Source organism: Triticum aestivum, chromosome 7B, assembly GCF_018294505.1.
Source record: "Triticum aestivum cultivar Chinese Spring chromosome 7B, IWGSC CS RefSeq v2.1, whole genome shotgun sequence".
Taxonomy (NCBI): Eukaryota; Viridiplantae; Streptophyta; class Magnoliopsida; order Poales; family Poaceae; genus Triticum; species Triticum aestivum.
In genome coordinates, this window is record NC_057813.1 from 707,133,871 (window position 1) to 707,153,063 (window position 19,193).

Consider the following 19,193-nt stretch of genomic DNA (forward strand, 5'->3'; position numbering starts at 1 on the left):
GAATATCATGTATACATTTTTTGCAGGTCTTATTCCGGACTACGGCACTGATCCGTTCGTGGTCGCTACTCACCCAGACGGAGGCCAGGGGGCATTTGGTTACTGGGTCTTTCCGCTGGGAGATGGCATAGGACAGAAAAATAGGAAAGGCTACTGTAGCGATTGGGCCATGATGCAGTGCACAGGCCTGGTCCAGCCCAGCCCAACCGAGCTGAGGTTATCTTCAACCTCGTGCCAGTAGCACCGAGGGCGACTGGACAGCGCGCACCAGCCGCCGGCGTCCACCTCCTCCTTTCCACTGGACCCCATCCCGCGAGATAAGACTACCGCATCCCCCCGAATCATCTGCCTCTCTCTGGATGCTCTCCCTTCTCTCAATCGCGTAACTGATTCACTTGAGAGCATGTGTTCGACACCGAGCGCCATTAGCGCGGCCAACGACCAAAACTCACCGACCCTCTATGCCTCCGACGTCCTCCACTATGCTCTCTACCACTTCACCGAAGAAATCGAGCTAGGACAGCCCAGGCCAAGCGAATCGACCTCGCCTTCATCGCCTCCGATCGAAGACCGCCGGCGCAGATTCGTTGACGTACAAGTTATCCCGCCTGATCCGAATGCATCTCCAGACCTGCCGTGATACCCTCCTCCTCTCCCCTCTCCTTCCCCGTTTGTTTTCATGCCATAGCTCCATCCCCGCCGAGTCCGTGGCAGTGCCGCCGCTGGCCTCGTTCCTGCTGGCAAATTTAGCCACCCTGCGCCCTCCTGCTAGCAGCCCTGGAAGCAGGAGAGGCAGCGCTAGCCACCCCGCACCTCAGTCATCGTCCTGGGGGCCTCCCGGTGAGCCTCTGCCATGGATTTTTGTCGCCGACGAATAATCTCCGATGAGGTCCTTAATTAAGCATTAATTACCCCGCTAATAGCCCCCTGAGCCACAACCACATGGGCCCACTGGCATTATTAACCTCTGGCATGTCAAATAAACGGCCAGATACCGGTCAAAGAGCTTTGACTGGACGGAAACGGCACGGAAGGGTAATTTTGTAAGGGAACATGACCGTGGAGGGGCAATTTTGAGCACACTTCGAAATTAGGGGCAAGTCTGAGTAGTGGGTTCGATTTAGGGACACAAATGTAAAAGACCCTTCTTTTTTTGTTAAGGATCGGGCAACGAAGAGAACCCTTCTTCGCGGCAGGGGTAGACGAGGTCTATACCCTGTAAAACACATGGAAGAAGATGCCAAGAAGCATGTGCTCAGTGTCACCTCTCCATCTTTGGACAGATGGCACCGGCGTCTAGGACACCCTTCTTCAATTATTGTTAGCAAAATAATTAGCCAGAATAAGCTTCCATGTGTTAGTCTATCAAATAATGAACTTGTCTGTGATGCTTGCCAGAAGGGCAAAAGCCACTGGTTACCTTATCCAAAATCTATAAGTGAATCCATGTTTCCTTTGGAACTTATCTTTTTTTATGTATGGGGACCAGATGTTGAATCAGTACGTAGAAAAAAAATACTATGTGAGCTTCATAGATGATTTCAGTAAGTTCACATGGATCTACCTAATCAAAAATAAGTCAGAAGTTTTTCAAAAATTTCATGACTTTCAAAACCTTGTTGAGAGACAATTCAGTCAGAAAATTCTTGCTCTTCAAACAGATTGGGGGGGGGGGAGAATATGAGAAACTGAATTCCTTTTTTACTAAAATAGGGATATCCCATCATGTTTCGTGTCCTCATGCTCATCAACAGAATGGGTCGGCCGAACGCAAGCATCGTCACATTGTTGAAGTAGGACTCTCTCTACTTGCTCAAGCCTGTATGCCCTTGAAATTTTGGGATGAGGCTTTCATTGCCGCTACCTATCTTATCAATAGGTTGCCTAGTAAAGTGATCAAGTTTGAAACTTCACTTGAAAAATTGTTCAATGAAAAACCCAACTATTCATCCCTTATAATCTTTGGGTGTGCTTGCTGGCCCATTTGCGTCCATACAATTCACACAAACTTCAGTTTCGTTCTAAAAGGTGTGCCTTTCTTGGTTACAGTAACCTGCATAAAGGCTTCAAGTGCCTAGATATTTCTACCGAGCGTGTATACATCTCAAGAGATGTTGTCTTTGATGAAACGATTTTCCCTTCTCTGAATTACACCCAAACGCCGACACTCGCCTACGGGCAGAGATTCTTCTTTTGTCCTCGGAGCTTCTAAATCCAATAGATCACGGGGGTAATGAATGTGTTGATCAATTGGCAACTAGTCATAATACTGATTTACATGAAAAAATGCTGCTTGTGGTCATGATTTTATGCAGAATCAACTCTCCACAGGCGCAAGACACGAGGAACGGACAGGCGCCGATCCCGAGAGATCTGGCGCAGACACAGCAGGCGCAGATCCCAGGGAGGATTCACCTGGTGGTGGCAGTCCTGCCGCGCCTGACATGCAGGAGGAAACCGGCGCGCGGGGCGCACGGGCTGCGAGCATCCTCTCCGCGCGTGACACGCGGACGGAAGCCGCCGGCCCACGAGCGAGTGGGTCCAGCCCGCTCTTGTCTTCACGCTATGACAACCGGGTCGGGTCGGCTGGGTGCGCGACAAGTCCAGCACGCCATAATGAGGCTGGCAGCCCGTCTCGTAGGGAGCCGTCGCCATCCGCGCTTGATCCAAGGCGGATCGACCGCTCAAGTGCCGAGGCGGATTCCCCTGACAGCTGAGTACGAGGAAGCGGATCTTCTGCGGCCACTGGTGATCCTGATACGACTATGGGAGGAAGATCCTCTACAGCCGATTCAACTGGCGCCCCCGGGTCTGCACGAGTAACTCGGTCACAGCAAGGTATCTTCAAAACAACAGTTCCCAAGGACGGAACAATCAGGTACAAGAAAAATTTCAAGTTTGTAAATTTTGCTGCCACCGGTGAACCACAAAGTTTGGTAGAAGCCTTGAGTAACAAAAAATGGAAAAGTGCTATGCATGATGAATATGATGCTCTTATGAGAAATCAAACATGGCATTTAGTGTCACCTAAGCAAGGAAGAAACTTTATAGATTGTAAGTGGGTATATAAAATTAAAAGGAAGTCTGATGGTACAATAGACAGATACAAGGCTAGGTTAGTGGCTAAAGGATTCAAACAAAGATATGGTATTGACTATGAGGACACATTTAGTCCAGTAGTTAAAGCTGCTACTATTAGGCTTGTTTTGTCTGTTGCTATCTCCAGAGGATGGAGCCTTCGCCAATTGGATGTACAGAATGCGTTCTTGCATGGCGTTCTCGAGGAAGAGGTCTATATACGACAGCCACCTGGTTTTGAGGATGGGTCAAGGCCACATCATGTATGCAGGTTGGACAAAGCTCTGTATGGTCTAAAACAGGCACCCAGGGCATGGTATTCAAGGTTGAGTTCAAAGCACTTCTCTGTTCTTCTTTCAGAAAGGGAAGGTGATCATATTTATGTTGATTTATGTTGATGATATAATTGTTGCTAGCTCCTCACCCGAAGCTACCTCAGCCTTGGTGAGAAATTTGAAAAATGAATTTGCAATCAAAGACCTAGGAGAGTTGCATTATTTTCTAGGCATAGAAGTCAAAAGATTAAATGAAGGTATCTTACTTACACAAGAAAAGTATGCCAAAGACATATTGAAGCGTGTAGGGATGATAGATTGTAAGCCCTCTAGCACACCTATGTCTACTACTGAAAAGTTGTCATTGCATGAAGGAGAATTACTATGTCCAGAAGAAGGAACTAAATATAGAAGTACAGTTGGTGCACTTCAGTACTTAACATTAACAAGTCCAGATATATCCTTCTCTGTTAATAAAGTCTGTCAGTTTTTGCGTGCTCCTACTTACTGGACAGCTGTAAAGAGAATACTAAGGTATATTCAAGGGAGCGCTGGAATTGGTCTGACAATATGCAAATCTCCTTCAACAACTGTTAGTGCCTTTTCTGATGCAGATTGGGCAGGATGCCCTGATGACAGGAGGTCTACTGGAGGCTTTGCTGTGTTCTTTGGTTCAAATCTTATATCATGGACTGGAAAGAAACAAGCAACAGTCTCACACTCCAGCACTGAGGCTGAATACAAGTCCTTGGCAAATGCTACTGCTGAGGTGATGTGGATCGAAACACTGCTTGATGAACTAAATGTTGAGAGACCACGTGTGTCATACTTGTGGTGTGACAATCTTGGAGCAACATATCTGTCTGCGAATCCTGTATTTCATGCCAGGACAAAGCACATAGAAATTGATTTTCACTTTGTTCGTGAAAGAGTTGCACGGAAGCTTTTGGAGATAAAATTTATTCCAACTGGAGATCAAGTTGCAGATGGGTTTACTAAACCACTACAAGTTTGACAGCTTCAAACCTTTAAGAACAATCTCAACCTTGACATGTTAAGATTGAGGGAGGATGTTAAAAGGTAGATTGTAGCGTGTCAACGTATGTACGTACATGTGTACGGTTCGGTTGTAGTTGATAACATTGTAACCGAGGTAGGTTGTTGTAGTCGGCCTTATCTCTAGTATAGCTTGGATTAGGGGCCAAGACTCCAACAACCTCCTCAAACCCTCATGTATCTTGTGCTATATATATTAACACGAATGAGTCCCTGATGAGATCATCAAATGCTAGCCTATTTTCTTATAGTCTGTCACCCGGCAATGATGAACTTGATGTATGATTTCGGGACTTCTCCGCAAGTTTTGAGGGGATACGAGACTAACATCTAGACGGTAGTAAAATATATGAATGGAAGCACTTGCACTCTTTTTTCCCTTATTGACAAGGAAATCATTAACTTTAGTATTGAATTTTTTGTTGATGTTGTGCAGAGAACAGTAGCATCAGCAAACAAAAAGGCCACAGTCCATTTTCATGAAGTATAGAACTCCAGGAATAGTAAATGCCTAATTTCTGTATCCACTTTCATCTTTTTGGTCAATTATTTACCAGAAATACTACATTTTGTAAACAATACTTATGCTACATATGGGCAGTTATTTTTTTTGAACGGTCACCGGGGGGGGGGGGGGGGGGAGAGCTTCCCCACCTGAATATATTACCTCTCAATGGAAGTTCGAGTATTACAACAGAGAAAAGTTACAACATCAGCTTTTTAGGGTATAGCTGAGGATAAGAAGTGAAGCCAATGCTTAGCGAATAATTTGTCTTCCTTCTTTTTGAACCGAAAAACCCATAGAGAGAAATCAGCTACAATGTTGCGTAGTGTGGTCCTGTGAGAGTGGTCGTCGTTTCTGAAAACTAGGGCGTTTCTTGAGTCCCATAGTTTCCAAGATATAGTCAGAGCGACCGATGGCCATATGTTGGGGTTGAGGCCTTGAAGCGTTGGGTGTTGGAGCAGATCATCAAGAGAGGTTGGAGCTTGCAGACCCAGGGAGGACCAGACTTGTGATGATCTTGACAGCGAGGGCATGCGGCTGGAGATGAGGTGGAGCGCGTCCTCATGAGGGTCTTGACAGCGAGGGCATGCGGCTGACTGTGCAATGTGCTTGCGAAACAAGTTGGCCTTCGTGTTCAGCCGATCGCGGAGGAGTAGCCAGGCGAAGATCTTGACCTTGATTGGGACTTTTGAGGCCCAAACAAGATCATGATGTGGGTCGGCATAGTCTTCAGCAACAATAGAGGAGTAGGCATTCTTGGCTGAGAACGGCAGGCCATGGGTAAGAGACCGTTCGTCCGGTTGGTCCACCTGTTGGAAGTCCTGCAACAACAACAGCACACTATCCAGCTCGCGAGCAGCAGCATTAGACAGACGGTTCCGCAGGTTCGCCAATAAGCTGGTTTGCCAGACAGTAGCCACTAAAACCTTGTCATCAATGGAGTGTGAGTAGAGGTTGGGGAAAACTTTTTGTAGTGGTGACTGTAGAAGCCATTTATCTAGCCAGAAGAAGGTGGAGAGGCCATTGTATGTGATGACAAAGGAATGCTCAATTAGCAGTGGCAAGTTGTTGTTGATAACCTTCCATAGAAAGGAAGGTCGTGTAGTTTTTGCAGCTATGCCAAGAGGGTGCTGTTGGTTGAACCACTGGGTCCAAGGGACATTTGGGTATTGCAGAATTTTGGAAGAGAATTTCATAAGCAAGCAGCGGTTTTGGATCTCAAGATTTTTAATGCCTAGACCACCAGTATCTTTGAGTTTGCAAACGTTTTTCCACGCGACAAGGCAGCTCGCCCCTGTGCATGTAGACTCGTTAGACCAGAAGAAGGCTCTCCGAATAGCGTCAAGTTTTGCTAAGATGGATTTAGGTAGCTTGAATACTGACATAAAATAAACTGTTAGGGAGTCGAGGACCGCAGTCAGGAGGGTGAGCCTAGCCCCCCGTGAGAGAAGGCGCGCCACCCATCCAAAGAGGAATTTCCGAAAGTTACCAATGATTGGGTCGAAGGCAGTCAGTGGTAATTTTGTAGGGTATAGTGGTAGCCCAAGGTACACCAGCGGAAAGGAGGATGGTGAGCATCCGATAGCAGCAACAATGTTTTTTTGTGTGGCTGAGTCCGAAGCAATTGTGAGAAGAGCAGTTTTGTGATAGTTGATTACCAACCCCGTTGCCAGGGCGAAATCATGAAGGGTTTTTTTGAGAATCAAAGCTGCTGCATCACTAGCAGCAGCGATAATGAGGGTATCATCCGCGTATTGCAGTGTCACCGGTGGTTCATTTGGTCTTAGAGGGTGGCAGAGAACGTTAGGTTGAAAGGCTTTGGCGATTAATCTTTGGAGAACATCCGCGACGATGATGAACAGATACGGTGAGAATGGGTCCCCTTGTCTAAGTCCACATCGACATTGAATCCATGGCCCTGGAACACCATTCAAAAGAATAGCCGTTTTTCCAGTGGAGAGGATATTTTGGACCCAAGCGCAGAAGATGGAAGGGAAGCCACGGGCTATTAGAATTTGAATGAGGGAGGACCAGCATATGGAATCAAATGCTTTCCTGAAACCCAACTTAAAAACCATGGTCGGGGCTTTGCGAGTGTGGCACGTACTGAGAATGTCTGCAGCATAAATGAAGTTTTCGGCTATGTTACGACCATGAAGGAAGCCCGTCTGATCGTAGTGAATGAGAAGCGGTATGAGAGGTTTAACTCTATTTGTGAGGATTTTGGCAACTGCTTTTGGCGTGCAGTTTTGGAGGGATATGGGCAGTTAGGAACTGGCATTCTAGTACTCCCTTCGTCCGGAAATACTTGTCATCAAAATGGATAAAAGGGAATGTATCTAGACGTATTTTAGTTCTAGATACATCTCTTTTTGCAGAGGCCTGGGTATACCTCCATTATCAAAAAGACATCTCTTTTTTATCCATTTTGATGACAAGTATTTTCGGACGGAGGGAGTACTTCAAGATCTTGGCATACTGTTCAATACAAGTAAAATCTTCAGAGCTGCAGGTGAGTTATTCTCGGTTTCACGTCTTTTTTAACTTTTCTTCATTATCTATTCTTCTCTCTCTCTTTCTTGACTGAAAAGATGAATGACCAGAACAAGACATTTGCCAGTGTTGGGTATTTTCCTATTACCTCCAGTCTGTGGACCTTTTTCCATTTGTTGTCTTTCATTATTATATTTTGTCCCTCGATCTTCAGTCTCTTTTTCTTCTCGGCTATATGTCTTTTTCCTAAGTCATTCTCAGTATTTGTTTAATCTTAGCTATTCGGTTATCACTTAGAGATAAGGTGTGTGTGTGTTCAATCTTTCATTCAGTCAGTTTGATATAAGGTTCTGATAATTTTGTTCATTGTTCTGTAATAACTAACTAGTTACAAGCTTACGTCAGTGAATTTTTAGTCATACTAGTTGTAGTACATTCTTCGCAAAAAGGTCCACGTGTCACGAGCACAGAGTAAGTACAAAATCACGCACCGAGGTGTTGCATGCATGTTTGTCATGCCAGATACGGCCGGAGGAGACATGCGTAGTTTCCAGGCAGACTGTCTGTCCGTTTCAACTTCAAACGTTGCCACCTTCAGTATAGCTTCAGCCTTCAGGCATCAGGACGTGAAGTTTTCTGCATGCGCGGTGGCTCTATCCATTCATTTTCCAGCAGATGATCTGAGCTCAGCTCATCTCATCAGCCTTCCACCACTGATAGTGCTATGCCTTGTTATTCAGGCTCGTGAGTGCTACTAGTGATATGCCCAGTTGCCCATGATCCATCCATCTATCGGGCCGTGGCGCCTGGGATAAGGATCGATTCCTTGGTCACACCATCAACAAAGCCTACTACTACTTGACACATAATCTAACTACAAATAAAAACGGTCCACGGCAAAACCATAAGCGAGAGGAATGGAATCAATCCATGCATCCGTGGACCTACTTGGTGCATATCTAATCCTGCAGATTAGTTAACTTACGCTTTCTCCGTGCCTCACCAACGGGCCACGTCAACAGCATTCAGTGATCTATAATAATCCTGCATACCATTGGCAAAGACTGACACGGATCTTGCTTCTCGATCTAACTAGGCGGTAGATTAATCACTCGAATTCAAGATACACTCCCTTAGAGTAGCAGCAAGAAGGGGATCTGAGGAAGAAGAGCCGGAGGTGGGAGGAGATACACGCCACAGGCGGCCGGGTCGGGGTTCACTTCTTTCGTGCCCCTCACACACACACCAACCACGCGCTAAGTAGGGCGACCCACATGCTGCCTCACTAGCTCCAGTCTGGCCCGGTGTAGCGCGGGTTGGGCTGCTTGTTGCGCTGCGGCCTGATGGGCTTCACTTGGGCTTGCTCGCTTGGGTTGCCGGATGTAGTTCTCGTGACATCTCCCCTTCCTTTACGCTTGGCTTGACCCCAAGCCAGCGCTCGGGGAAAGCGGGATCGCAGCGGAATCTTGTCCTCCCAGGTTGCCAAGGATGCAGGGAATCCCGACCATTGCACCAGAACTTGTTTCACTTGCCGTGCTCCTCGTTGGACGCGACGCTTCTGGAGGACGGCTTCAGGTACTTGGAGTGGAAGCAGATCCTCGTCAAGCACCGGAAGTTCTGGCATAGCACTTGTGGCCGGAGGGAGGCCGGCACGGAGCTGCGAGACATGGATAACATGATGAATCTTGGAGTGCTCCGGTAGTGCAAGCTTGTATGCCACTTCGCCCACGCGTTGCAGCACCTGAAACGGGCCAAAGAATCGAAAGGCAAGCTTGTGGTTAGCGCGTGCTGCCACTGATGATTGTGCGTATGGCTGCAGCTTGAGGAAGACCCAATCCCCCACAGCGAATACCCGGTCTGACCGTTTGCGGTCTGCCTTCACTTTCATATCCTGCTGGGCTCTGTTAAGGTGCTGACGGAGCAAAGCCACCATGGTGGCACGTTCTTCAGTCCACTTGGCCAGGTCAGTGACCGCAACATCGGCTATGTTAGAGATGCCGAAGAAGCGGGGCTTGTGGCCGTAGAGCACTTCGAAAGGAGTGGACTTGAGAGTGGAGTGGTAGGAAGTGTTGTACCAGAATTCCGCGAGGGAGAGCCGGTCCATCCATTTGCTGGGGCAGTTATGAACAAAACAGCGGAGGTAGATTTCCATGCACTGATTGACACGCTCGGTTGTGCCATCAGTCTGCGGGTGCCGGGCAGATGAGATGTTGAGGGTTGTGTGGGTCAGTTTGCATAGTTCTTTCCAGACCCGACTGGTGCAGACTCTATCGCGGTCAGAAACCATAGCATCGGGAGGTCCGTGCAGTTTGAAGACAAAATCCATATATGCTTTCGCCACTTGGAGAGCGGTGAATGGATGGCGGAGGGGAATGAAGTGAGCATACCGGCTAAGTTTGTCCACCACCACCACCAGGATAGAGTTGAAGCCACGGGAGGTCGGTAACCCTTCCACAAAGTCCAGAGTGACCACTTGCCACGCTTGCGTAGGCACTTCCAGTGGCTGCAGCAGCCCAGGGTACTTAACATGTCCTGGTTTGGCTTGTTTGCATACAACACAGAGCGCCACAAAGTCCTTGACAGTTTGCTTCAGTCGGGGCCACGCAAAGAGGCGAATGATGCGGCTGTAAGTAGCCTGAATGCCGGAGTGCCCTCCGATGGCGCTGGAGTGCATCTCACCAAGGAGTTGGTTTTGCACTTGTTTGTTGCTACCAATCCAGATGCGTCCTTTGTAACGAATGATCCCATCTTGGACAGCGAATGGCGGCTTGGGAGCCCGCGCTGCCGCTGCTGCTAACAACCTGGTGCATTGAGGATCCACGGAGTAGCCTTTCTTAACTTCTTCCAACCAGGAAGGGACGCACACTGAGACTGCATAGAGCTGGTCAGATGGTTCTGGACGGCGAGACAAGGCATCAGCCGCCAGGTTGGTCGCACCTTTTCTGTACTCGATGGTGTAGTGGAGGCCGAGCAGTTTAGTTAGTGCTTTCTGCTGCCAGGGGGTGGTCAGGCGCTGCTCGTCCAAACACGCCAAGCTGCGGTGATCCGTGCGGATGACAAAGGAGGAAGTGAGGAGGTAACGGCGCCAACGATCCACGGCCATGAGGATGGCGAGGCACTCCTTTTCATATGTAGAAAGCGCCTGGAGCTTGGGCCCCAAGGATTTGCTCATGAAGGCAATGGGGTGATGGCCTTGCATGAGTACTGCGCCAACTCCACGCTCTGAGGCATCCGTCTCCAAGACAAATGGCTTGGCAAAGTCTGGCAAGGCAAGCACGGGAGCTGAAATCAGGGCTTTCTTGAGCTCCTGGAAGGCTTCTTCGTGTAACGGTGTCCAAGCATAAACCACACCTTTCTTTAGCAGATCTGTCAGGGGACGGCTGATCACACCGTAATGGCGCACGAATTTACGGTAGTAGCCGGCGAGGCCCAAGAACTGCCGCAGTTCCTTGACTGAAAGAGGTTGTGGCCAATCCTTCAATCTGTCCACAGTAGAAGGATCCGTGCTGACACATTCAGCACTAATGACATGACCCAGGTGTTGGGTTTCGTAGTAATTTCAAAAATTTTCCTACGCACACACAGGATCATGTGATGCATAGCAACGAGGGGAGAGTATTGTCTACGTACCCAACGCAGACCAACTGCGGAAGCGATGACACGACGTAGAGGAAGTAGTCGTACGTCTTCTCGATCCAACTGATCAAGTACCGAAACTACGGCACCTCCGAGTTCGAGCACACATTCAGCTCGATGACGATCCCCGGACTCCGATCCAGCAAAGTGTCGGGGAAGAGTTTCGTCAGCACGACGGCGTGGTGACGATCTTGATGAACTACAACAGCAGGGCTTCGCCTAAACTCCGCTACAGTATTATCGAGGAATATGGTGGCAGGGGGCACCGCACACGGCTAAGGAATAGATCACGTGGATCAACTTGTGTCAACTTGTCTGTTTAGAGGTGCCCCTGCCTCCGTATATAAAGGAGGAGAGGAGGGGAGGCTGGCCGGCCAAGGGGGGAGGCGCAGGAGAGTCCTACTCCCTCTGGGAGTAGGATTCCCCCTCCAATCCTAGTCCAACTAGGATTCCTCGGAGGGGAAAAGAGGAGGAGGGGGCCGGCCACCTCTCCTAGTCCTAATAGGACTAGGGGAAGGGGGGGGGGGGCGCAGCCCATCAAGGGCAGCCCCTTCTCTTTTCCACTAAGGCCCACTATGGCCCAAATAGCTCCCGGGGGGTTCCGGTAACCCTCCCGGTATTCCGGTAAAATCCCGATTTCACCCGGAACACTTCCGATATCCAAATATAGGCTTCCAATATATCAATCTTTACGTCTCGACCATTTCGAGACTCCTCGTCATGTCCGTGATCACATCCGGGACTCCGAACAACCTTCGGTACATCAAAATGCATAAACTCATAATATAACTGTCATCGTAACCTTAAGCGTGCGGACCCTACGGGTTCGAGAACAATGTAGACATGACCGAGACACGTCTCTGGTCAATAACCAATAGCGGGACCTGGATGCCCATATTGGCTCCTACATATTCTACGAAGATCTTTATCGGTCAGACCGCATAACAACATACGTTGTTCCCTTTGTCATCGGTATGTTACTTGCCCGAGATTCGATCGTCGGTATCCAATACCTAGTTCAATCTCGTTACCGGCAAGTCTCTTTACTCGTTCCGTAATACATCATCTCACAACTAACATATTAGTTGTAATGCTTGCAAGGCTTATGTGATGTGTATTACCGAGAGGGCCCAGAGATACCTCTCCGACAATCGGAGTGACAAATCCTAATCTCGAAATACGCCAACCCAACATCGACCATTGGAGACACCTGTAGTACTCCTTTATAATCACCCAGTTACGTTGTGACGTTTGGTAGTACCCAAAGTGTTCCTCCGGTAAACGGGAGTTGCATAATCTCATAGTCATAGGAACATGTATAAGTCATGAGGAAAGCAATAGCAACATACTAAACGATAGGGTGCTAAGCTAATGGAATGGGTCATGTCAATCAGATCATTCTGCTAATGATGTGACCTCGTTAATCAAATAACAACTCATTGTTCATGGTTAGGAAACATAACCATCTTTGATTAACGAGCTAGTCAAGTAGAGGCATACTAGTGACACTTTGTTTGTCTATGTATTCACACATGTATTATGTTTCCGGTAAATACACTTCTAGCATGAATAATAAACATTTATCAGGATTATAAGGAAATAAATAATAACTTTATTATTGCCTCTAGGGCATATTTCCTTCAGTCTCCCACTTGCACTAGAGTCAATAATCTAGATTACACTGTAATGATTCTAACACCCATGGAGCCTTGGTGCTGATCATGTTTTGCTCGTGGAAGAGGCTTAGTCAATGGGTCTGCAACATTCAGATCCGTATGTATCTTGCAAATCTCTATGTCTCCCACCTGGACTAGATCCCGGATGGAGTTGAAGCTTCTCTTGATGTGTTTGGTCCTTTTGTGAAATCTGGATTCCTTTGCCAAGGCAATTGCACCAGTATTGTCACAAAAGTTTTTCATTGGACCCGATGCACTAGGTATGACACCTAGATCGGATATGAACTCCTTCATCCAGACTCCTTCATTTGCTGCTTCCGAAGCAGCTATGTATTCCGCTTCACATGTAGATCCCGCTACAACGCTTTTGTTTAGAACTGCACCAACTGACAGCTCCACCGTTTAATGTAAGCACGTATCCGGTTTGTGATTTAGAATCGTCCGGATCAGTGTCAAAGCTTGCATCAATGTAACCTTTTACGGTGAGCTCTTTGTCACCTCCAAATACGAGAAACATATCCTTAGTCCTTTTCAGGTATTTCAGGATGTTGTTGACCGCTGTCCAGTGATCCACTCCTGGATTACTTTGGTACCTCCCTGCTAAACTTATAGCAAGGCACACATCAGGTCTGGTACACAGCATTGCATACATGATAGAGCCTATGGCTGATGCATAGGGAACATCTTTCATATTCTCTCTATCTTCTGCAGTGGTCGGGCATTGAGTCTTACTCAACTTCACACCTTGTAATACAGGCAAGAATCCTTTCTTTGCTTGATCCATTTTGAATTTCTTCAAAATTTTGTCAAGGTATGTGCTTTGTGAAAGTCCAATTAAGCGTCTTGATCTATCTCTATAGATCTTAATGCCTAATATGTAAGCAACTTCACCGAGGTCTGTCATTGAAAAACTTTTATTCAAGTATCCCTTTATGCTATCCAGAAATTCTATATCATTTCCAATTAGTAATATGTCATCCACATATAATATCAGAAATGCTACAGAGCTCCCACTCACTTTCTTGTAAATACAGGCTTCTCCGAAAGTCTGTATAAAACCAAATGCTTTGATCACACTATCAAAACGTTTATTCCAACTCCGAGAGGCTTGCACCAGTCCATAAATGGATCGCTGGAGCTTGCACACTTTGTTAGCTCCCTTTGGATCGACAAAACCTTCTGGTTGCATCATATACAACTCTTCTTCCAGAAATCCATTCAGGAATGCAGTTTTGACATCCATCTGCCAAATTTCATAATCATAAAATGCGGCAATTGCTAACATGATTCGGACGGACTTAAGCATTGCTACGGGTGAGAAGGTCTCATCGTAGTCAATCCCTTGAACTTGCCGACAACCTTTTGCGACAAGTCGAGCTTTGTAGACAGTAACATTACCATCAGCGTCAGTCTTCTTCTTAAAAATCCATTTATTCTCAATTGCTTGCCGATCATCGGGCAAGTCAACCAAAGTCCATACTTTGTTCTCATACATGGATCCCATCTCAGATTTCATGGCTTCAAGCCACTTTGCGGAATCTGGGCTCACCATCGCTTCTTCATAGTTCGTAGGTTCATCATGATCTAGTAGCATGACCTCCAGAACAGGATTACCGTACCACTCTGGTGCGGATCTTACTCTGTTTGATCTACGAGGTTCAGTAGTATCTTGATCTGAAGTTTCATGATCATTATCATTGGCTTCCTCACTAACTGGTGTAGGTGTCACTGAAACAGTTTTCTGTGATGAACTACTTTCCAGTAAGGGAGCAGGTACAGTTACCTCGTCAAGTTCTACTTTCCTCCCACTCACTTCTTTCGAGAGAGACTCCTTCTCTAGAAATGATCCATTCTTAGCAATGAATGTCTTGCCTTCGGATCTGTGATAGAAGGTGTACCCAACAGTTTCCTTTGGGTATCCTATGAAGACACATTTCTCCGATTTGGGTTCGAGCTTATCAGGTTGAAGCTTTTTCACATAAGCATCGTAGCCCCAAACTTTAAGAAACGACAACTTTGGTTTCTTGCCAAACCACAGTTCATAAGGCGTCGTCTCAACGGATTTTGATGGTGCCCTATTTAACGTGAATGCGGCCGTCTCTAAAGCATATCCCCAAAATGATAGCGGTAAATCAGTAAGAGACATCATAGATCGCACCATATCTAGTAAAGTACGATTACGACGTTCGGACACACCATTACGCTGTGGTGTTCCGGGTGGCGTGAGTTGCGAAACTATTCCACAGTTTTTCAAATGTACACCAAACTCGTAACTCAAATATTCTCCTCCACGATCAGATCGTAGAAACTTTATTTTCTTGTTACGATGATTTTCAACTTCACTCTGAAATTCTTTGAACTTTTCAAATGTTTCAGACTTATGTTTTATTAAGTAGATATACCCATATCTGCTTAAATCATCTGTGAAGGTGAGAAAATAACGATATCCGCCACGAGCCTCAATATTCATCGGGCCACATACATCGGTATGTATGATTTCCAACAAATCTGTTGCTCTCTCCATAGTACCGGAGAACGGTGTTTTAGTCATCTTGCCCATGAGGCACGGTTCGCAAGTACCAAGTGATTCATAATCAAGTGGTTCCAAAAAGTCCATCAGCATGGAGTTTCTTCATGCGCTTTATACCGATATGACCTAAACGATAGTGCCACAAATAAGTTGCACTTTCATTATCAACTCTGCATCTTTTGGCTTCAACATTATGAATATGTGTATTACTACTATCGAGATTCAATAAGAATAGACCACTCTTCAAGGGTGCATGACCATAAAAGATATTACTCATATAAATAGAACAACCATTATTCTCTGATTTAAATGAATAACCGTCTCGCATTAAACAAGATCCAGATATAATGTTCATGCTCAACGCTGGCACCAAATAACAATTACTTAGGTCTAATATTAATCCCGAAGGTAGATGTAGAGATAGCGTGCCGACCGCGATCACATTGACTATGGAACCGTTTCCCACGCGCATCGTCACCTCGTCCTTTGCCAGTGCCCGCTTATTTCGTAGTCCCTGTTTCGAGTTGCAAATATTAGCAACAGAACCAGTATCAAATACCCAGGTGCTACTGCGAGCTCTAGTAAGGTACACATCAATAACATGTATATCACATATACCTTTGTTCACCTTGCCATCCTTCTTATCCGCCAAATACTTGGGGCAGTTCCGCTTCCAGTGACCAGTCTGCTTGCAGTAGAAGCACTCAGTTTCAGGCTTAGGTCCAGACTTGGGTTTCTTCTCTTGAGCAGCAACTTGCTTGCCGTTCTTCTTGAAGTTCCCCTTTTTCTTCCCTTTGCCCTTTTTCTTAAAACTAGTGGTCTTGTTAACCATCAACACTTGATGCTCCTTCTTGATTTCTACCTCCGCAGCTTTCAGCATTGCGAAGAGCTCGGGAATAGTCTTGTTCATCCCTTGCATATTACAGTTCATCACGAAGCTCTTGTAGCTTGGTGGCAGTGATTGGAGAATTCTGTCAATAACGCAATCATCCGGAAGATTAACTCCCAATTGAATCAAGTGATTATTATACCCAGACATTTTGAGTATATGCTCACTGACAGAACTGTTCTCCTCCATCTTGCAGCTATAGAACTTATTGGAGACTTCATATCTCTCAATTCGGGCATTTGCTTGAAATATTAACTTCAACTCCTGGAACATCTCATATGCTCCATGACGTTCAAAACATCGTTGAAGTCCCGATTCTAAGCCGTAAAGCATGACACACTGAACTATCGAGTAGTCATCAGCTTTGCTCTGCCAGACGTTCATAACATCTGGTGATGCTCCAGCAGCAGGCCTGGCACCCAGCGGTGCTTCCAGGACGTAATTTTTCTGTGCAGCAATGAGGATAATCCTCAAGTTACGGACCCAGTCCGTGTAATTGCTACCATCATCTTTCAACTTTGCTTTCTCAAGGAACGCATTAAAATTCAACGGAACAACAGCACGAGCCATCTATCTACAATCAACATAAACAAGCAAGATACTATCAGGTACTAAGTTCATGATAAATTTAAGTTCAATTAATCATATTATTTAAGAACTCCCACTTAGATAGACATCCCTCTAATCCTCTAAGTGATTACGTGATCCAAATCAACTAAACCATGACCGATCATCACGTGAGATGGAGTAGTTTTCAATGGTGAACATCGTTATGTTGATCATATCTACTATATGATTCACGCTCGACCTTTCGGTGTCCGTGTTCCGAGGCCATATCTGCATATGCTAGGCTCGTCAAGTTTAACCTGAGTATTCTGCGTGTGCAAAACTGGCTTGCACCCGTTGTAGATGGACGTAGAGCTTATCACACCCGATCATCACGTGGTGTCTGGGCACGACGAACTTTGGCAACGGTGCATACTCAGGGAGAACACTTCTTGATAATTTAGTGAGAGATCATCTTATAATGCTACCGTTAATCAAAGCAAGATAAGATGCATAAAAAGATAAACATCACATGCAATCAATATAAGTGATATGATATGGTCATCATCATCTTGTGCTTGTGATCTCCATCTCCGAAGCACCATCATGATCACCATCGACACCGGCGCGACACCTTGATCTCCATCGTAGCATCGTTGTCGTCTCGCCAATCTTATGCTTCCACGACTATCACTACCGTTTAGTAATAAAGTAAAGCATTACATCGCGATTGCATTGCATACAATAAAGCGACAACCATATGGCTCCTGCCAGTTGCCGATAACTCGGTTACAAAACATGATCATCTCATACAATAAAATTCAACATCATGCCTTGACCATATCACATCACAACATGCCCTTCAAAAACAAGTTAGACGTCCTCTACTTTGTTGTTGCATGTTTTACGTGGCTGCTACGGGCTTAAGTAAGAACCAATCTCACCTACGCATCAAAACCACAACGATAGTTTGTCAAATAGACTCCGTTTTAACCTTCGCAAGGACCGGGCGTAGCCATACTTGGTTCAACTAAAGTTGGAGAGACAGTCGCCCGCAAGCCATCTCTGTGCAAAGCACGTCGAGGGAACCGGTCTCGCGTAAGCGTACGCGTAAGGTTGGTCCGGGTCGTCTCGTCCAACAATACCGCCGAACCAAAATATGACATGCTGGTAGGCAGTATGACTTGTATCGTCCACAACTCACTTGTGTTCTACTCGTGCATATAACATCAACATAAATAACCTAGGCTCGGATGCCACTGTTGGGTTTCGTAGTAATTTCAAAATTTTTCCTACGCACACACAGGATCATGTGATGCATAGCAACGAGGGGAGAGTATTGTCTACGTACCCAACGCAGACCAACTGCGGAAGCGATGACACGACGTAGAGGAAGTAGTCGTACGTCTTCTCGATCCAACCAATCAAGTACCGAAACTACGGCACCTCCGAGTTCGAGCACACGTTCAGCTCGATGACGATCCCCGGACTCCGATCCAGCAAAGTGTCGGGGAAGAGTTTCGTCAGCACGACGGCGTGGTGACGATCTTGATGAACTACAGCAGCAGGGCTTCGCCTAAACTCCGCTACAGTATTATCGAGGAATATGGTGGCAGGGGGCACCGCACACGGCTAAGGAATAGATCACGTGGATCAACTTGTGTCAACTTGTGTCAACCTCCGTATATAAAGGAGGAGAGGAGGGGAGGCTGGCCGGCCAAGGGGGGGAGGCGCAGGAGAGTCCTACTCCCTCTGGGAGTAGGATTCCCCCTCCAATCCTAGTCCAACTAGGATTCCTCGGAGGGGAAAAGAGGAGGAGGGGGCTGGCCACCTCTCCTAGTCCTAATAGGACTAGGGGAACGGGGGGGGGGGGGGGGGGGGGGGCGCAGCCCATCAAGGGCAGCCCCTTCTCTTTTCCACTAAGGCCCACTATGGCCCAAATAGCTCCCGGGGGGTTCCGGTAACCCTCCCGGTATTCCGGTAAAATCCCGATTTCACCCGGAACACTTCCGATATCCAAATATAGGCTTCCAATATATCAATCTTTACGTCTCGACCATTTCGAGACTCCTCGTCATGTCCGTGATCACATCCGGGACTCCGAACAACCTTCGGTACATCAAAATGCATAAACTCATAATATAACTGTCATCGTAACCTTAAGCGTGCGGACCCTACGGGTTCGAGAATAATGTAGACATGACCGAGACACGTCTTTGGTCAATAACCAATAGCGGGACCTGGATGCCCATATTGGCTCCTACATATTCTACGAAGATCTTTATCGGTCAGACCGCATAACAACATACGTTGTTCCCTTTGTCATCGGTATGTTACTTGCCCGAGATTCGATCGTCGGTATCCAATACCTAGTTCAATCTCGTTACCGGCAAGTCTCTTTACTCGTTCCGTAATATATCATCTCACAACTAACATATTAGTTGTAATGCTTGCAAGGCTTATGTGATGTGTATTACCGAGAGGGCCCAGAGATACCTCTCCGACAATC